This window comes from Aedes albopictus, unplaced genomic scaffold (assembly GCF_035046485.1).
Source record: "Aedes albopictus strain Foshan unplaced genomic scaffold, AalbF5 HiC_scaffold_220, whole genome shotgun sequence".
NCBI classification, from domain to species: domain Eukaryota; kingdom Metazoa; phylum Arthropoda; class Insecta; order Diptera; family Culicidae; genus Aedes; species Aedes albopictus.
In genome coordinates, this window is record NW_026917003.1 from 22602 (window position 1) to 43355 (window position 20754).

Sequence of the window (20754 nt, forward strand, 5' to 3'; positions counted from 1 at the left end):
ATTCCTCTACGGTACCCAACATTGTTTTTTTCCTGGAATGTTATCTGAATCTTGGCATTTTGATATAGTATTTTTTACTAGAGCTTTACTCCAGAGATTTATTGGCTGTTTATAACAGTTTTCTTTCGCATTAGCTTATAATCTGGGACAGTAGCTATAATCTGGGAAGGTATTCCATTTTTTTTTCAGTAATCTAGATCAGAATTTCTGCGATGAATTTACGATTTTTTTTTAATTTTGTATTGTTTGTACTTATATTTTTTCTCGAATTTTTATGTTTCATCGATTTTTAAAATAAGCAGAAGGAAATATTTTTTTGATAACAAAAATGAATTCTACATACAATTTCTAAATACATTTTTTCTCACATTGAACCGTCCTAAAGTAATAGTGAATTCAAGGTCTCGCATGACCAAAATCTCATTCAAATAGAAGAATATCAAGTAAAAAATGGTTCCCTTCTCGTGTTTTGAGCTAGAAATGCTCGACTACTTATTATGAACTTCTGTTTTCTGTACTTCCTGGTATAAATCTCTAGTTTCATCCAAGATTACATCTACTATGATGTGGAATTGGAAGACAAGAAATTTGCTTTTTCAACCCTTTTCTGGTTCAAGCGAATAGCGATACTACGAACATATAAATGTAAATAAGCAGTAACGCAGGACCTTCTGCATACGAATCTGAAGCTGTAGCAGTTAGTGAACTAGTGCTTAGTTCTTGTTCAATATTTTGAAAGAGAATGTCGAAATATGTGCACCACTATGGGCGCATACGACTGGAAAGTAAATAAAACAGATAAATTAAAGAAACAAAAGATAAAAAAATACTTACCAGTCAGGAATATAATCAGATGAAACCTTCTTTCCAGCCCAAAAAGAAAATAACTTTCGAATTCCCCTAATCCCACGTGTACGACCAATTAAGATTAATGCATTTCATCTCTCATTTCATGATATCGCTGTCACACTGTTTCCAAAGGCTTAATTACGTGATCACAATTTTGGGCATGAAAAATTTATTTTACAACTTCGAAGGAGTTTTTGGTATATCAGAACCCTTCTTTTGGAAATATTAATAATGTAATTAATCCACCTAGAAGTGAGATAGAAATTTGATTTTGTTTCCATAAGTGAAAATAGTGTGTTGAAAACTTGAAGTTGGAGAAAATGGCATTAAAAAAACTTGCCAAACAATACTTCAAACAACATGTCACTGTCTTGCACTTTATCATGCAGAACGACTTTGAATAACGTTTGAAAATTTTCAAAAATATTTTGAAAAATTTACAGCACAAAACTGATTTTAAGGGTTTGTTCACAAATTATGGCCCTAGAGATACGGATGACAATTGAACACACATCGGCTCATTTAGGACGTTGTACCGATGCTTTTCTTGTTGATGATGATCAAAGTAAATCGTGTTGGAAGTGAATGTGAAGAGTTTTCGTGATCCGGTTTTTTTCTGTCAATTTTTTAAATATAAAATTACGCAGAAAATGTATTTCTATTGGAAGTTTATTAAGATTGCCCTTCAAGTTGTTGCGGGTTTTTGTTCGTTTCTGCATCGAATGCAGTGAAAGCATTGTGGAGGATAATAAAAAGCTGAGTGGATCCAAAGCAGCCAGTTAAGATCAAGGAATCGGAGAACTGTGACGATCAAGGAATTGGAGAACTGTGACGCTTTGGTGGAGAATGAACTGTCCAGCATGGGGGTGGGCAACGGCGTAGCCAGCATTTTCTTTTTTCTTGCTCGGTCTCCTAAACAAACACGAGAAAGAAAAATATGAACAGAGAGGCCATTCGCCCCTGGTTTCATCCCTCTCTTTCTCGTGTTTGTTTAGGAGAGTGGCTACGGCGTTGGACGAGGACATCGAGGAAGCGGCATCCCGAGCAGAAAAAAATAGCAACTGAATAACATACCAAGGTATTCATCTTGAATACTATCATACCTTGATATGTCCTTCTTTAGGTGGACATAAGAGGCAAAATAACAAAAACGAATACGATAATTTTGTATGCAGAACACCAAGAAAATAACAAGTGATGTTATTTCAATAATGAATGCATACCTAAAATTTGGAGTGCTCTATTTGTTATCCCAAAGGTATTGGATAACAAAGCAATAACATGTTCTGTTATTAAATTGTGTGTTTTTTCGATAGTTCCATGATGTAATAGCAAAACCTGTTATTCAGTTATTTCACTGCTAAATCAACAAATACCACACCAATACCAAACTGTGGTCAAATACCTCCAATTGATATTGTGATGTTCTCATAACATTTTATAGAACAATATAATAATAACAATTTTTGCTATTAGTGCACAGGTTGTTCTTTGCATGGTATTTGTAAGGTATTCCCTTCTGCTCGGGATCGCAGATCGATCGCAGTCTGCGACTGACTGATCTTCATCCAGACGATAACCGTTGAAATGAAAAGATAGCAAGGCGTGGGCGCGCTCATCCGACGAGAAGGATTGGTGAGACCTTTCCAATTAATTATTTGTCTATTTTATGATTATATTTATACTCACATCTTTTGACTATTCGCTTCTTCGCCATCCTATCATCCATTGGAAACCGTTTCAGTTCTGGACGCTTTCTAAGTTGATTATAAGATTTATAAAAATGCTTGCAAGGACTTGGCCAGGTGTATGGAGAAGGCGGGTCTATGTTATTGTAGATAGTACATTGCACAAATCTGCTATAGCGATGTATATATACTCATCCATGATTTGTGCACGTATTTGTACCATGCGCTAGAGCATAGCTCTGGAAATTCAGCAGATATAACAAACATTTGTTCGTCAAGTTTTCTCATAATGTCATTTTCTACAACTTTGCTCTTAATTCAACCTAAATGATAACAAACTCAATTATCAAACAAAAGAAAACCAAGTAACAGAACTTGTTATTATTTTGTTATCTGCCTTTGCTCGGGCAGCCAGTATAGTAACAGCCAGATAGTCATTATAGCTACCTCTTGCCAACGCAACCGTGCCCAACTATACGAAGCCCTTCGTCCTTTCGTCCTAAATTTAGTAAATAAATCGTCCTTAATTTACCAGTCACCTTGGAGTAACGAAAAATCTATGTGAATAAAAAACTGATTTCTCAATTTATGCAATACGATACACGTATGTACAATTGTTCAAAGAAAGCCCTTAGTTAATAACCGTAAAAGTTTTCGTAGTTCATTAAAACCTGAGAAGCAGACACTGTCGTAGTCGGGACACCATGCCCAAGAAAAATAGGGATTTTCAATCAAACCCTTACCCCTAAATACTGCAGTGAAGCCCTTCCTAAAATTACAAATTGACTAGATTATCACTTGCCATTTCCGCTAGCTTCTGCACAATTTGAATCAAATACTCGGTCCGACCGCCGACAGTCACCCAATAGACTGTAGCAGTCGCCGCAGCTCCAAGACAGAAAAACAAGCGCGATAAGAAAAAAAAACTTGACATTGAAAATGCAAATGCGTTAAATAAAAATAGACGCGAAGCAGAACTATACAAACATACGAACTAGTTAGGCAGAGTTCATGCGCCATTCGCAAAACGCTGCGCTCGTCGTATTTTCGGCGGTGAATGAACCGCGCTCGTCACCGTCTGAATGCACCTTATTATACACTGCTTCGCACATTTCGCACATGTTAGGTTGGTTGGTATATGCACAGCACCAGACTTAGATGCTTTTTTTTCGCTGGTATCATTAGAATGACGAACGAGTGTGCATAGGAGCGAAGCGAATAAGCAAGGGTGTGTGATACACCGTTCTTAGGGGTGAATTTAGAACATGATTCATATTTTTTCAGTTTTTCGTAAACCAAAAAGTGTATACAGGTGGTGTTTTTTAATAATGGATAGAAAAGCGTCGACCTTAGTTAATTATTTGATTTATTTCTGTGAAAAAAAAATGCCGTAACAAATGCCAATAAATGATTAAAATTAAGTGAGAGGCAGAAATTCACTGTTTGTAACAAAATATAATGATATTTAAAAAAAAATGAGGGAGATAGAAGCAAAGGGGTGTAAGTGCCAAAAACCTACTTTCGAGTAAATGAGACTTAAAGTTTATCATCAATTTTTCATTCCATATAAAATGTATGGGGTTTCAACATCGACTCAATTTTCTCCGATTTATTGTAATTTTTCTAAACATCGTATCAATAACCTTAAAACAGTTCCTGAAAGCTTGAAATATGAAGAATTTTGTGATATGCTCAGCTCGAAATCGACAAAATGGCCACTTACACCCCTTTGCATCTGGGCCTCTCAATTGTATTCTCCACGTAATGTTATACTGTAAATTAGCATATTTAAATGTTGCAGTTTTCGCAAGAATTACACGATACAAGATATACGATCTTGGCTCATACGGCTTATATAATCTTTTTTTTTTATTTTCAAAGCGTTGCACAATGGGTCCAGAGTCGTATTTACAAAGACAAAAATGTTTGTGCTTAAACCTTAAGTTTTAGATACATGGAGTCCTTGGGAAAGTTTCTTCTAATTTTTCGATCTTTTTTTCTCATCTTTGTGAAATTTGGGTCGTCCCTCTAGTTTAGCTGATCCAAACATCCGCTTTTTAATAGTTTTATATACGATTACAAAATGTTCGACAAAGCTAGCCGAAAGTTGTTAAATAACTTATTTGGAGCAAGTTTGCCGAAGAAACCATTATTATATCTCTGATGGTTCCTAACTTATAATTTCTAAAAAGATTCATGTTAGGGTGATCCATGAAAATCAGTTTTCTTAGAATAACTTTTGATTCGTTCGTTTCTAGTGAAAACTTTGTCTAGAGCACTTTGAGACTATCAACGACGCATATTTTTTTCCATAGAGCTCAATGTTCTATCTGTCATAGTTAAAAAGATATTGGCTTTTTTCTTCGATAAATCAATCTTTTTCTAAAAGTCATTTCTTAAAAGAAGCTAATTGATTTTCATCGCTTGGTTGCATTGGAAAGATCATAATATGTTCTATTTTTTGTGAAAAATCTGCGGGTACCTTTTTTATTTGAATATTTTTATTGAATTTGAAAAATACGATTTTTTTTATGAAAAAGCAGTTGTAACTCAATGAGATACAAACTTGGCGTCTTCGACAAAATTGTGAGTTTTTGGATGCTCTAAAAGCGCCCAGAAAAACAAAACAACCCAAGCAAAATCAACTAGTCTTTGTTCGATGGGTCATAGTAGCTTTGTAAATGGCCATTCATTTTATTTTATAATTAATGTTTATTTATATTGACATCACCATGAGGGCACAATGTTGGTCACATGTTGTAAACTAAGTAATTTTGATATGCTTTTACGTTAACATCAACATTTACCAGAGATTGACATTTTCGCAATCCATGAATTAAAGAAATAAAATGGGTATTTAATTTATGAAAATCAGCTTACAATCACGTTTTAAGATAAACTCATTGACGAAATATAGAAAATAAACAAGTTTAAGGACAAGGTATTTGGAGTACATTGCTCAAAATTTATAGAGCACCGTTTTTTAGGACGTTGAACGGATTTGAATTAAAGTGCATCACGCTATTGACAACCACTGAACAATTAGCGTGATGCATTTTCATCCAAATCCGTTCAACGGTTCTAAAAAACGGTACTCTAGAAATTTTGAGCAATGTACTCCAAACACCTTGTCCTTAAGCATTTTCCACATGATTACTTCGATCTACACTACATATCTAACAAAGCCGAGTTGAATTTGCTTGACATGTTTTGTTTTTCAAATGAAAATCTGTTTTTTTATTAAATATAATTTTTTGTGTTGATTTTTCCGCAAAACTTTGTTCTGAGTGCTTTTAAAGCATCCAAAAACTCACAATTTTGTCAAAGACTGTATCTCATCGATTTTCAGTGTTACAACTGCTTTTTCATAAAAAAAAAATCGTTCTTTTAAAATTCAATAAAAAGCTTCAAACAAAAAAGGTACCCGCAGTTTCTTCACCATAAATAGAACATAGTATGGTCTTTCCAATGCTACCATGCGATTGAAAAACGAAGAAAAAAGTCAATATCTTTTTAACTATGAGAACATTGAGCTTATTGAAAAAAAAAAGCCTCGTTGATAATTCTAAAAGTGCTCGGAACAAAGTTTTCACTAGAAACGAATGAATTAAAAGTTATTCTAAGAAAACTAAGAATTTCATCACCCCAACATGAATCTTGAAAAAAATATTAGTTAGGAACCATAAGAGATAGAATAATGGTTTCTTCGGCAAACTTGCTCCAAAAAAAGTTCTTTTACAACTTTGTAGAACATTTTGTAATCTTATATAAAACTATTAAAAAGCAGATATTTGGATCAGCTTAACTAGAGGAACCACCCTTATTTCACTAAGATAAGAAAAAATGACAAAAAATTAGAAGAAACTTTCCCAAAGACACCCGGTATCTAAAACTTAAGGTTTAGGCACAAACATTTTAGTCTTCGTAAATACGGCTCTGGACCCATTATGCATTGATTTTGTTCAGTTTTGATTTTATTTTGTGTGTCTGCCTAGTTTTTGAACGACTTGATGTTTTGCTCCACAATTTGAACTTTTGTACAATTTTTCAACCCAATTTCCATTTTTTTTTTCTATGTTTTATGAATTCCTGGGTATCTATGGAATATACCTATTCATTTTTTTTTTTCATTTATTTAGTATTACATCAAATTCAAGATAAAACTGAATCAACAATATTTCTCCATAATACACGGTTTGTGGCTGCCGCTCTCCATCCTCGGTCGCGCCCGATGCTCGCCAAGTCACGCTCCACCTGGTCTGCCCATCGTGCTCTCTGCCCTCCACGCCTTCTTGTGCCAACCGGATCAGTTGCAAACACCAGCTTTGCAGGGTTGTTGTCCGGCGTTCTTGCAACATGCCCTGCCCACCGTATCCTTCCGGCTTTGGCCACCTTCTGGATGCTGGGTTCGCCGTAAAGTGCAGCGAGCTCGTGGTTCATTCTTCTCCGCCACACACCGTTCTCCTGCACACCGCCGAAGATCGTCCTTAGCACGCGTCGCTCGAAAACTCCGAGTGCTTGCAGGTCCTCCTCGAGCATGGTCCATGTCTCGTGCCCGTAGAGGATTACCGGTGGAATATACCTAGTAAAGCCTCAAAATAAAATGTCGAGTTAAATTTTATTCGATTCATCATATTTCAATCTTGCATTTTTGCTAAACTTGAAATAGTACAATTTAAAATTATTATTATTATTTTTGGGTGTTTTGTTACCAATAGACAAATATTAAATTTCCAAAAGATTCAGATAATTGATCAAATGATAGAAACGTAGTTTCGTATAAAATTACGTACTGTTGCGAAAGTATCACTAATAACCTTTTCAATGAAAGCTGTTAATATCACCATCTACTTATTCATTATTTTATTTTATTTCTTTTTTTACCAAAGTGGCGAAGCAACTCAGACGAATTATAAAGGCAGTTCGATCAACGCAATTAACATTAAAACATATCTTTCGGCATTTACCCTTCCACTAAAAATACCCAAATTCCCTATGTGTTTGAATAATTATCAACAAAACTTGGATAAATTTTAAAAAATACATTTGAAACTTTGGCGATTCTCCGCTACATGCTAGCCGATTTCAAACTAGCCCCCACCAACGGTATCATCTGTCTAGATTTCTTTTGGCAAAACTCGACCAATGCATCGATATAAAACCTACCGACACAAAGCCGCCCTGTTCACGACAGACGTGAGCCTTAATATCCGTCGCTTCTTCTAGTGTGTTAGCAGTGTGGAAGTAAATTATTTGGCTAGACTGAATAACGCAACCAGACGTGATTTTTTGCAGGTTTTTTTCTTTATGCCATTCCTGTGCGTTGATGCTGATGTAGTTGATCCACCATCAATGACTCGTGTGCACCCGAAAGTGGGGTCCGCTTGTCGTAAACACCGTAATCGTCTCTGCTAGTGCACTTTTGAAGCGACGACAACTAGCACCTGGAAGGACCCAACAAAGAACCTGAATGGTTGCAATATTAGTGGCAGAAATGATGTCATGTTTTAAGCCAGAGATTGGATAGTAATAAAATCAATGTTAAATGTCTGAAATTTTAGGATACAATATTTCTTAAGATGAAGAATACAAAAATGTTAGATTTTCTTTTCTACAGTCTAGCGTTTCATCCTAACAGCGACAGTTCTGGATTTCCAGTTATAAGTTCAACAAATACCCCAAAATGGGATAACTATGATAGTTTTTTTTTCAAATATTCTTGAATGTGACCGTATTTTTCCAATTATTCCAATGTTTTTAGAATAAGTACTTTGAACAGTGTGGTAGCATTGATTGGCTCAGACCACCTCATAACATGTTCAAACAAATATTTTTAATCGAATTAGGGCCGAAGTACACAGGGTCAAATATTTGACTAGAAATGAATTAAAGATCAAACATCTGTTTGACACTAATGAAAATTCGATCGAAGCAAACAAGATGTTTGAGCATTGATTTCTTTTTGGACAAAAATTTGACCCTGTGTACTAACAGCTTTAGTTTCTGCTCGAGCTGTAATATCCTATTAACGAGCAACATAAATACATAGAGCTCATGAAAATAGAGTTTCATACAAGCATAAATAAATCATTTTTTGTAACAATATTTCATACCGTAGTGTGATACATGACTACAATTCACAACGTAAGGTAAAAACACTAGATTTCACCCCCAAGAATTCTGCTCTAATCTTCATCATGCCATACATAAACAACTAGACTAGAGCAATGGCGAAGACTAGTGCTTTTGCCCTATTGACTAAAAATTTGAAGCTTGGTGACCCTAACCGCACGGCTTATCGTCCATGTAAGGGTGGACGTAAAATAAGTTTGAAATGTACTACCTTAAGAAATCACCCACATTTTGGCGTAATTTACGGTTACGGGGATTCTTATAATAAAATAACTGGAAAAGTGCATAACTAATAAAAATGTAGGTGTCATACAGCCATTCCATAGAAAAACGCTACAGTGCAACTCCGATTGTCGTGAAACTTGGTGGGTTCGTAGTTCTTCGAAAATAATTAGACCTATATTGTTTTATTTCGTATAAGGGTGGCCAATTTTCAGATAGTGTAGTCCTAAAAATCAAAGTTTTTAAAAACTAAAAGTTTTCGAAAAATCTTAACTTTTGAACCATTTGAACCATTTTGAACTTCTTTTTTTTGTTTGAAAGCTATTGAATTCCAGTTCTCAGGAAAAATACGTTGAATGGCCCAAATTGCGTTTTTATGTAAGATATGTGCAAATATATTTTTTTTATGTTTTCATGGTCTCGGAACCAAAGAGGTGCCCTGATTTTATATTTTTATCTGAAAACTCAGGAAATTTGGCGTAACATATAAAAAAATTAAAGATGTATGTTTTTTAGTTTTTGAGATATGATTTTTTTGAAAAAAAAGGCCAAATTCTCCCATATAAAACTTTTTTTTAATTTGATTATATTTTGAATCCTTATACATGTATGGATACCAAAAAGACCAGGAATCACTCAAAAAAGCAATACAAGGCATAGTTACACGAGAATTTACTATTTTAGGTAATTTTAGAGCAAATAGGGTAAATGTACCAATAGTGGTGCTAATAGTAGCTCCTTGTAGAAAAATAATTGAATAAAATTTGAAATACCACAAAATAAAAAGTCTAAAAACGTTAATCAGTAGCTTTTCACTTAAATTTGCTATGAAGAATGTAAAAACCATTTTTTATTTCAGTTTTTTCTAAAAAATCACTTGCACCAACTATAGGTACACGGTTCCTATTATGGAGTTAAAGTTTAACATTGGTTCCTATAGTGGCGCATTCCATTGAATTATTATGGAACCCACCACTATAGGAAGACTACCACCACTATAGGTGCAAAGGAGCAAAACATTTAAGGAAAATAATTGTTTAAAATTGGTTTTTCGGCAAATCTTGAGCACAAAACTGAATTATTGTTATTAATTAGTTGATGCATCTATTAAAAATGTCATTTGCAAGCTTTTTGTTCGAAATAGTGCTAAATTGGCACTACCACCACTATTGGTACTTCCTCCACTAAAGGAGCTTTTACCCTAGTATCAAATTACATGATTCAAAAAATCATATCTCAAAAACTAAAACACTTACATTTCTGATTTTTTGATGTGTTATGCCAAATTTGAATTTTCTGATAAGAATACAAAACCAGGGTAACCCTTTGGTCCCGAGACCTTTAAAACGTGAAAAAACTAATATATTTGCATATTTGCACAAAAACACAATTTGGTCCATTCATCGGACTTTTCCTGAAAACTAAATTCAATAGCTTTCAAACAAAAAAAAAATTTAAAATCGGTTAACTGGCTTGAAAGTTATGATTTTTTGAAAAAAATTAGTTTTTATAAACCTTGATTTTTAGAACCATCCTATATGAAAATTGGTCACCCTTGGGTCACCCTAATGACGAAATAAAAAAAAAATACGGGTCTAATTATTTTCAAAGAACTACTAACCCACCAAGTTTCACGACAATCGGAGTTGCACTAGGCGCAGTGTACCAGTTATGGCTATAGTACCGTAAACCGGGGTCAAATTGATCAGCGGGATGAAATTGATCACTCGGGTACTACATTGTAATTTCATACTAGGAACTCTTAAGCGTCGTAATGATCTTAAACTTTCTACGTCATCTGATTCGTAGATGTCTAGAGATGAGTGTAGACTTTTAATTTTTAAGAAAAAAGTTAGTTTTGTCTAATTTTTTCAAGGAATTGGCAATGCATTTTTCATTTAGCTGAAATCATTGCTACAAAACAATCAATTGCTAATAAGACTTCCCGTAAATTCTCTGTTTTAACATTTTTGTGGAGCCTTGGTTGGAAAGTTATGCAGCTAATCAGAGCATGAAATAGTTATAAAAAGTTTATTTTATGAGGAAATAGTCATTTATTGTGATAAAAATCATTTATTTCATGTGAAATTGCCTACCTTTAGGCGTTTAAAGGGAAATTTCAAAATTTAATTTTGCATTTCAAGTATTAAATTCACTAGTTGTAAGATTTTAGACGCGTTATTCGGTTTTAGAAGAGCAAAATTAAGCGGAGAAGAAAATGTTCCTTTTCAACCGATGCTTAATTGTAAACTGATCAATTTCGCCCCAAAGTGGCTTTTCCAATATTTTGATATTTGGAGTTATTTAACTTGAAGTTTTAATTTGTTGAACAAAATTCTGTCACATGGTTCCATGGAGATCCACAGGGTACTGGTTTTACAGATATTCAATCGCAACATTTGAACAGGCACTCATGTTATCTGCAAAAGTTGTTTCAAAGTGATCAATTTGACCCCGGATTACGGTACTTCAAATTCGCCATAGTTGATTTTCAACCCATATAGCCGAGGCGGTAAACGCACGGGTATTCAGCATGACCATGCTGAGGGTGACGGGTTCGATTCCCGGTCGGTCCAGAATCTTTTCGTAAAGGAAATTTCCTTGACTTCCTTGGGCATAGAGTATCTTCGTGCCTGCCACACGATATACACATGCAAAATGGTCATTGGCAGAGGAAACTCTCAGTTAATAACTGTGGAAGTGCTCATAGAACACTAAGCTGAGAAGCAGGCTTTGTCCCAGTGAGGACGTTACGCCAAGAAGAAGAAGAAGAAGAAGATTTTCAACCTTTAATGATGCAAATCAACAAGAAAAAATTGTGAACAACAGATCACGATCACAAAAGGTGGCTGCAATCATTCAAACTTCACAATTTGCGCAAATTATGATAAAAATAATTAATTTTCCTTAACTTTTCCCTTCCACCCTATTTCGCCATAGTGTACCAGTTATGGCTAATCCCATAATGAATGCATGTAAACAGTGCGAAGTGGAACCTAAATTTATAATTATGTCCATAACTGGTACAGGGTTCCTATCATTGGCAAACGCCGTAATAAATACTAAAAGTAGTTTTGGCTCGATTTCTATATTTTTCCTGTGAAGTATGAAAACTAATCTAGCATTAGAAATATCGATGACATTCGTCGGTCTTCTTATTTTTTGTAGAAATAGTATTGCTTAGGTAGTGCGATAACTGGTACAGGCACCCTATATCGTTTTTCTATAGAATGGCTGCATATTCAAAGTTAAGTAACCCGGTATTTTGATAGTAAGAATATTTTTAACATAAGCTAATAAGCAATCAGTATCCTCATTAAGTCTCAAACTATTTTGAAAGTTTTAAACATAATAATAGAATATATTTACCTAATTTTGGCTTTTGTTGAAAGCGAACAATGGTAGCCTATGTTAAAATATCCTAACTAGCTTACTATGTTACCTAAATTGTTGGTCCAGCCGCTGACAAGCTCAGTAGCATGAGAACCCTTGAGCTGAGCCTCAAGGCCAGTATACTTTAGTGTTCCTAATTCGGATCCATGCGTGAAATGGTATGAAATTTCTTTGGCTGTGGTGTGTTTGGCAAAAAAAAAGAAAATTTATTGAAAGCTACTGCTAGGTTTATTAGGCTATAGCAGATCGTGGTTTTTCAGGGTCATTGGGTACTTACCGGTGGTTTGCTGTCGAACACTTGCTAAGTCAATGTGTTCAGCAGTGCTGACAGCAATGGCGGATGATAGTTTCGGTTGTTCGGTGCTGGCTAGAATGGCGGATCTGGTGGTCCGGCGAGGCGTCTTTTATTATAAGCTTCGCTGCGTCGTCTTCCTTCTTTGAGTTGATCGACGGGCCACGGACGAGACCGTATGGATCACACCGATACGGGTCCTTCTTAGCGTTTTGGGCTACAAGTCCGGGGAACTCTCTCACGGTCGGTTGCTGTGACCTGAGAGCTGGTTTTTTAATGTTTAGGCGTAGACCGGCAAACCGAACTAGGCCGAAATGTGTAGACGGTGAAGAGCAATAAAGTAGCGTAATAGGTTAAAAGGTAATGTAACCCGGAATTAGGCAAAATAGTGGGCAAAAGGCTTGACCTTTACGCAAGCTGGTTTCCAAAGGTTAACGGAACTGTGAGCACTTGCACAGTTATTAGCTGAGAGCTTCCGCTGCCAATGACCTTCTTCTTCTTCTTCTTCTTCTTTTTCTTCTTGGCGTAACGTCCTCACTGGGACAAAGCCTGCTTCTCAGCTTAGTGTTCTATGAGCACTTCCACAGTTATTAACTGAGAGCTTCCTCTGCCAATGACCATTTTGCATGTGTATATCGTGTGGCAGGCACGAAGATACTCTATGCCCAAGGAAGTCAAGGAAATTTCCTTTACGAAAAGATCCTGGACCGACCGGGAATCGAACCCGTCACCCTCAGCATGGTCTTGCTGAATACCCGTGCGTTTACCGCCTCGGCTATATGGGCCCTTAATGACCATATTGTATTGATATCGTATGGCAGTCACGAAGGTAAACTATAACCAAGGAAGGCAAGAAAATTTCCTTAACGAAAAGTTCCTGGACCAACCGAAAATTAAACCCACTTCCCGCCTCCTTCTAGTATCAATGCCAAAATATTGTTTTGGTGCTGAAACTGCTCATATTTAAATCACGATTTTTTTCTTCTTTTAAACATAGGCTATTCTTTCTAGTTTCAATGTTGAAATAGTTTTTGGCAATAATTAATGAAAAAGTTAAAAACAACAGATCCGTTTCCAGTTTCCTGCTGAATTGCAATTCTTCCTGATAACAATTCGGCCTAATGACCATTCGGCCTAGTCACCATTCGGCCTTATGAACTTCGGCCTAATGACCCTGCATCCAAGCACCCATACTGTTATATCTATACATACATCTGTACATTAAAGCTTAGTTTCTTGTTGCCAAGTAGAGCGCTCAAGTAAAATTCCACCTTTTTCCGCAAGTAATTTTGACAACTGATCCAGTATGGGGAGAAACGTTACTTTTCCTTACGGAATAATAGCGCGGACTATTTTTCCGTAAGGAAAAGTGACAGCTCCATTTGATTCGCACGGGAGGCGTTACGAGTGTTACACTTTTTTCCTTACTTGCCATCTGCGAACTGCACAAGTAATTTTGAAGCGGAATCATTACTTGACCATTACTTGTCCTATCATTTTTCACAGTACGTACGAAGTGGAAACAAGCCATAAGGCCGGACGGGACGATGGTTGAATCGTCCGCCATTGCTCTTTTGTTAGTAAGATGCAAATCTCAACTTCTACTTTATATTATTGGCTAGAAATTTGATCGTTCATTTGCTCACTTGCGGTGCACAATCGACTAAAGTTTCAGCTACATCAGTGCACTGGAAATTCATATTTGCATCTTCAAAATCGTGAGGCAAATTGTTAGAAAGAGAGGGAAGATAGGAAAAATTACACGTCGTCCTGTGCGGCCTTAATTAGAAAACATCCTGGTAGATAGAGCCGGAATTAACGACTCCTCTCTCTACCGGCATCGAAAAAGTTAGGTAACAAGCTAAAGGCTAGCGGCCAGCAAGCCCCAAAGTTATGCTCTAGCCACACGTGGTGGGAGATCTTGCAGCAACCAAAGCTACAGAGAAGAAAGCTACTTTGAGGTCCAACAGGATAGCAACCCAGCATACTATGTGCTGGGACCCCCCACACGAATTTTTGGACGTCGACCATTCAAAAAGCCAGTAGCAAGAAGGCTGAACCACAAAGCCAACTGGACCAGGCTGGTCGAATTGATGGGCATCATCACGAAGAACGGAGATTGCGTCTATTCATCAAGGCACTTATCCCTGCACATTTCTACTCGAGGTGCAAAGCTTTGAATTTTTGGTGAAACTTCCGTGAGTCTTGTCAATGGCGTTTCATTTCTTTCGAAACTGGCAAGCCTACGAATTCGGTAATCACCGGTGCTTTGTTTTTCTCCTCCAAAATATTTCTACACTCTTCGCCAAACTAATCTTTTCGTCGAAACCATTTCATTTCATTCATATACACATACATCTATTTGCATCACATCACAATAGAATAACACTTAATCAATAATAGTTTGTCAGTCGGTTTGCGGCTGCCGCTCCCCATTGAAGGTTATACTTAATACAGTCGGCTCTCTACATGTCGATGTTCTACATCTCGATATCTCTCCCTATCTCGATAGTTTGATCGATCCCTTCAATCTGCATACATTTTACCTCTCTGTATGTCGATATCTCTTTATCTCGATATCTTCCTATCTCGATGCGATCTCGTTCGATTTTGTTCTAGATTTTCTCTCCATATGTCGATATGCCCACATTCGCAGGTTGCTAGATCCTGTTTTGTGGGTGCAATCATTCTGGTAAAGCGGAATGACATCTGTTTGTTGACAGTTTTTCCTAGTTACGGAGGATTTTCCAATCTAGTGTGCATTTCAAATTGGTTCTGCATTTTAATCTCTCCCTATCTCGATAGTCCCTTCAATATCGAGATGTAGAGAGTCGACTATACTCCGGGCTCCACCTAGTAGTGCTCTCTGCGTTCCATGCTCTATTTTGCTAACCGGATCAGTAGCAAACACCAACTTTGAAGGTTTGTTGTTCGACATTCTTGCAACGTATCCTGCCGGTTGCATCCTTTCGCCTTTGACCACCTTCTGGATGCTGGATTCGCCGTATAGTGCAACGAGCTCGTGGTGCATCCTTCACCGCCACACACCCTTCTCCTGCACACAGCCGGTCCGTAGCACGCGTCGCTTAAAAACTCCGAGTGCTTCCCAGTACTCTTCAAGCATTGTCCATGTCTCGTGTTTATAGATGTACACCTGTTCTATAAGCGTTTTGTACATGGTATACTTGGTGCGGGGCTGAATCTTGTTTGACCGCAGTTTCTTCTGGAGCCCGTAGTAGACACGAGGTCCGCTGATGATGCGCCTTCTCACTTTGTTGACAGCCGTCAGTAAGGACCCATGATTTTCCATAGCTCTATCGACCTCACACTGTCGTATGCTACATTGAAGTTGATGCATTGAGATCTGGTATTCATGGCATTTTTGGATGATTTGCTGTCCTGTGAAAATCTGGTCCGTCTTTCGATAAATTTGTCAAACTTCCCACCAACCCACTCGTTTTTAATGATAGACGACGGAAAATGATCCTTGATAGCACTTTGAATGCGGAATCCAAATAGGTAATCACTCCGCAGTTCTCACATTCCAAACGGTCACCTTTTTGTGAATGGGGCAAATTACCCCTTTCTTCCACTCTTCCTGTAGCTGTATGGTTTCCCAGATTCTGACTTCTAACCGTGTAACAAAAAAAAAGTTTTGCGGAACACTACAAATGCATTGTGCTCCCGATGGGTACCACAATGTACACAACTGCTAATAGAACCCTACAAATGCGCATTTTATTTTCCGCATCGGGCCCCACATTTTGAAACTAGTTGGATACGAAAAGTAAAATGGAACATTACAAATGCACAAAACACAAACATGCAACACATAACATAAATTGTGCCCAGTTATCCAAATAGATAACAAAGTCCGAACCCAGGATGACGAGGTTTCATTTTTGTTCTTGGTCCATTAGTCAATCCTGTAATCGTATTTCTTCTGGCGGATTGCCTTTTGTTTGCAGCGTTACTTGCTTACATAGCTTGTTTTAGTCTAGGAATTTCTAATCCTAAGGGGGCATACCGATTCGGGCAACAACACAAGACCGTCTACAAGTTGATGTCCGTGTTAGGGGACGGCTTGCGTGTTTTGTACTGGTTCGCTCCTGAAATGTTTGGAGCGCTACAAATGCACATTAAAATTCAGGGACGGATGTACAAACCACAGTATAAAATAGAAAATTAACTGACAAAATGCTCACAGCAATTTACAAACGTAACACACTCCATGCAACAATCGAAGAATTTTCCATGAATTGGAGAATGCAATTCATGGAAAATTATTAAATCTAAGTGATTGAGTGATTAAGCGGTTTGGCCAAAGCGAAGTTAGGCTCAGTGTACCAGTTATGGCTATAGTACCTCAAATTCGCCATAGTTGATTTTCAACCTTTAAAGGTACAAATCAACAAGAAAAAAATCGTGAACAACAGATCACGATCACAAAAGATGATTGCAATCATTCAAACTTCACAATTTGCTCAAATTATGGTAGAAATAAATAATTTTCCTTAACTTTTGGGCCTCCTTGCACCCTATTTTGCCATAGTGTACCAGTTATGGCAAATCCCATAAGGAATGCATGTTTTTTTTTTCTTCTAAACCATAGGGGGATAAATCTGCTCATCAGACACCCTAACAGGAAGGTTAGGGTAGTGTGGGGATGAGGCCGTCTTCTACAATGCCGGTAGAAGCCAGGACTACTCTCTCCTCGACCCACTAAAACACATTCCTATGGTCGCCAAACCCTACGTCTCTCCGGAACCACCAAGAAGGTATTGCTTCAGAGAGGGGCTAGTGCATATCGCACCCTCAAGGTTAGCTGCCGTAGCCTAGCAGCAACGAACATCGATGACTCGCTCTGGAGAGTCCATCACGATAGCATGCTGGCGCTTAGCCAGTTTCCCGAGTGGTCCTCGCCACTCCCTTTGTCCTCGGAAGGCGGGCAGGGTCAACCCCGCCCGCGCCCTACTGCTGAGCGGACATCAAGAACTGATGCCCACGTGCAACCCGATCTGACCTGCCCGCAAAGGAAGGGTATCACTACCCTTCAGGCCCTATCAGATGCACCCGTAGGTTGCAGACAGCAGGATCTCACCTACCCCGACCCTTGCCGGGGACCCCTTTCCAACCGCGGGCTCAGATCCAACCCAGTAGACTGACGCCACGACAGCACCGCTACCGGGACTTCCTCTCCGCGGCCACTTAATCGCTGTAAGGGTCGATCTCGACCGCAGGGCACCGGTATGACCTACGAAGCCGACTTCGAACCCCTGGACCACCTCTTGTACTGCATCTGGACTAGCCATTCTCCGAGTCCACGCGCCACCTCCTTTGTAGCTCCCAGACGATATGGGTGATAGCCGTTGAAACGGCATTCCAGCTAATCTCATCCCTACACATTCTCTGGACCAAGTTGTCCGGAGTTGTGTCCTCCCCGCATGTGGCAAGCATGCGGTCACGCATTGTGCGAAAACGCGGGCACACGAACAAAACGTGTTCCGCCGTTTCCTCTAAACCATTGCACACTGGGCATTCGGGAGAATCCGCATGCCCGAAACGGTGTAGATACTGTCGGAAGCAACCATGACCTGTAAGGACCTGTGTCAGGTGGAATGAAACTTCCCCATGGCGCCTATTAATCCAACTATCTACCCTCGGTATCAACCTATGGGTCCACCTTCCTTTGGTGGAACTGTCCCACGCGCGCTGCCATTTGACCATAGAGGCCATCCTGACAGTCTTGCGTATGCGTATGGAATGCATGTAAATAGTGCGAAGTGGAACCCAAATTAACAAATGTGTCCATAACTGGTACAGGGTTCCTATCATTGGCACACGCCGTAATAAATACTAAAAGTTGTTTTGGATCCGTTTTTATATTTTTCCAGTAAAGTATGAAAACTAATCAATCATTTGATATATCGATGACATTCGTCGGTCTTCTTCTTATTTTTGTAGAAATAGTTTTCCTTAGGTAGTGCGATAACTGGTACAGGCACCCTATATCTTATCGAGTTCACCCTGTTTCGAACACTGATCAAAGCCATGACGTCGAAGAATGGAAAGTCTCAGTCGAGGCAGGAATTGACCTCTGAGGAAATGCAGTGAGAGATCGATCTACAGGAGATCAACAAGAGGATCTCGCCAATCGCCAACGAAGCTGAGGACTTACTGCAAGGAGCCTCTATCATGTCCGAGCTGAATCCCGTGAATGACACTGAAGAGACTGCAGATCCAGTCCCGGACTCTTTCGTGTCTCTTCTGGATGCGTCTTACGCGGCCAATCTCGGGAAATCGCAAGCCGGAGTATCCAAGAAGAAGGTCAAAATCCCCAAGGGATTGGAGGAGCGGGTGGGAGATCTCTCTTCAAGTTCTGCAGAAAAGATTGGGCTGGTCGGGGGAGCTCCACAGAAGACATCTCGTCGAGGATCAGGAGGCTGTGCGGCCGAGCAGGATCCCCAGGCGAAGGCGGCATCTGCTCATTTGGAGCATTTGATGTCAAACTCCCACAACGTCGTGGAGGGGTTTGATTCGTACGTGGCGCGAGTGGTACAGGCAGGTATGAAGCTGCACGACAAAGGAGCTGCCAATATTTGGAGAGACTGCGAGCCCGTGGTCAAAGATCTTACATCTCGCCACTCTTACAAGGTGTCTAAGATCCTAGTCTCGATTATGCCTTGCTCCGTCGGGGAGTTTTACAATAGAGTTATGGGTCTGGCTGACGGCGCAACCCTGGGGATGTCGGACAATCTCAAAAGAGTGGTCCATGGGGGCGATGGTAGATGATTTACAAGTCCGGTGTCATGAAATGGGGAAATCCCAACAATATCATGATACCCAGATGACATCTTTGACGACCCAAGTGGGACATGCTTCCACAGCCATCGCCCAGTCCGTCAAGCTGATCGAAAATCTGGCGGTTAAAATGAGTGATGCATTCATGAGGATGCCTCTTCAGTCGAAGGCTCCCACTGTCCTGTCAGAATCGATCGGGTCCTCCGTGTTCCAGGCGCCTCGCCAGAGCCGAGCAGCCCCCCCTCCTGTGGACAACCCGATGAGACTGGATACTGTGGCAGCATTTTTGGAAAAGCAAAAGGAAAGCAAAAGCGTGCAAGGAGGGAAAATCACACAGATCGAAGGCTTGCCCCAAGCGCCCCCGATCTCACTCTTTATGGGAAAACGGATCGAATTCATTGCCCCGATCTTCGCACATCCACCAATCGCCTTATCCGACGCCAACAGGGACTACCCAGGGTGGTGGAAATGTTTGGAGAAGGGAGGGAACAAGGCACGTGCAAAACAGGTCATTCTCAAGATCTTCCCGACCCCAGAGGACCCTATGAAGTGGGTATATTCTCCAGAATAGGTGTGGATCGAGCAACATGATCTCCACTTCCGAAAGCCTTGCTAACCTCATGTTTATTGATATTTTTCACGCTGTCGTTTTGATATAGTTACTGGTAAGAATGAATCCTCTCAACAAAAAGTCCCTCTCCCACTCTGTTCTTGCGACATATTTCCGTTGTATTTGATTCTCTCTTTGTCTCATTAGATTTAGAAAAAAAAAATAAAAATAAAAATAAAAATAAAAAAAACATGTTACAAAAATAAAAGAAATTAATTAATACAATGTATCAACATATAACGACACATAGTACCTTACAATTGCACAAATTAGGAACATCACAAACTGACGCAACACGACACAAAACATATATGTGCCCTGTTATCCAGATAGATAACTTCTTCCGATCACAGGATGACGAGGTTTCATGCATTGGTTTGGGTCCATCAGTCATCCTGGAAGTGTATTTTATTTGGCACTTTGCCTTTTAGTTCACAGCAGTTAAAGCTGTGTTCATGGCTTGGTTTCGTCTAGGAAAACTAATCCTAATCGGGCATGCCGTTTCAGGGTTCGATACTTGAGCTTAAGACCTTGAAGTCCGTGGCAGGGAAAGGTTTACATGTCTAGTACTTGACCGCTGCCCGAAATAGCCTGAAAGTTGGCAATCAACAGTGGATTGCATTGCATGTACCTCTATTCAGTCAGAACCCTATAAATGTGTATTTAAACTCGGGGAATATTTACAAGGTAATATAAAACATATGCCACAAAAGTTCAGCTTATTGGACGCAGTGGCTTAAATTCCCCAACAGGGGAGGAAAAAAAAA

The 20754-nt window shown here is 39.0% G+C and overlaps 1 long non-coding RNA gene across 1 annotated transcript; it reads right to left on the reverse strand.

Moving 5' to 3' along the window:
- Window positions 1-4425: 4425 nt before the first annotated feature.
- On the reverse strand, window positions 4426-17981 carry LOC134284504 (uncharacterized). Its single transcript, XR_009995812.1, has 2 exons — window positions 13372-17981; window positions 4426-13065 (listed from the first exon to the last, which is right to left on the reverse strand). It is a non-coding gene; the product is annotated as an uncharacterized LOC134284504 (long non-coding RNA).
- Between the last annotated feature and the right edge of the window lie 2773 nt (window positions 17982-20754).